The sequence below is a fragment of the Lynx canadensis genome, chromosome A3 (assembly GCF_007474595.2).
Source record: "Lynx canadensis isolate LIC74 chromosome A3, mLynCan4.pri.v2, whole genome shotgun sequence".
Taxonomy (NCBI): domain Eukaryota; kingdom Metazoa; phylum Chordata; class Mammalia; order Carnivora; family Felidae; genus Lynx; species Lynx canadensis.
The window spans coordinates 82,013,286-82,014,219 of NC_044305.1; the positions used below are offsets into that span (position 1 = coordinate 82,013,286).

General features: G+C 47.8%; 1 non-coding gene across 1 annotated transcript; it reads left to right on the forward strand.

Annotated features, from left to right (window-relative positions):
- The first annotated feature begins 250 nt into the window (after nucleotides 1-250).
- Nucleotides 251-334, forward strand: TRNAR-UCG. Its single transcript has one exon. It is a non-coding gene; the product is annotated as a tRNA-Arg (tRNA).
- Nucleotides 335-934: the final 600 nt, after the last annotated feature.

Consider the following 934-nt stretch of genomic DNA (forward strand, 5'->3'; position numbering starts at 1 on the left):
TTGTTGGGGCGCCTGGGTGGCTCAGTCGGTTAAGCGACCAACTTCGGCTCAGGTCGTGATCTAGCGTTTTGCGGGTTGGAGCCCCAGGTGGGGCTCTGGGCTGACAGCTCAGAGCCTGGAGCCTGCTTGGGATTCTGTGTCTCCTTCTGTCTCTGCCCCTCCCCTGCTCACATTCTGTCTCTCTCTCTGTCTCTCAAAAAATGAATAAATGTTAAAAAAAAAATTTTAATAAAAAGAATAGGCTTGGGGTGCCTGGGTGGCTCAGTCGGTTGAGCCTCTGACTTCGGCTCAGGTCATGATCTCACGGTCGTGGGTTCGAGCCCCATGTCGGGCTCTGTGCCGACAGCTCAGAGCCTGGAGCCTGCTTCGGATTCTGTGTCTCCCTCTCTCTCTGCCCCTCCCCCATTCATGCTCTGTCTCTCTCTGTCTCAAAAATAAATAAACATTAAAAAAAATTTTTTTAAATAGACTTTGTGTTAGATTATTTTGCCCAACTATAGGCTCCTGTAAGTGTTCTGCCCACAGGTAAGGTCGGTGAGGCCAAGTCGTGATGTTAGATAGGTTAGGTGTATTACACACAGTTTTGGTTTACCGTATTTTCAATTTATGATGGGTTTGTCAGGACATGAAGCAATTAAGAGCCTGTGCTTTAAAAACGTTGGTACTCGCAGGTGAGAGAACCTGTGTTGTCCCTGAATTGCCCTTCCTTAGGTACTGAGAAATTTCCATGGATAAATACTTTTTCCCAAAAATATCCTTCATAGAGCCCTCCCTCCCTCAGTCCACCAGCATGGGCCAGGATCCTGGGGAACAAGCTGAGCTCTCTTTGCAGATGCTGGTTTAATGTCTGGTCCCTCCACTATACCTCCTAAGGCCTGGCCTATATTTCATTCAACCTAGTATCTCTAATACTTAGCATGGGACTTGGCATGCT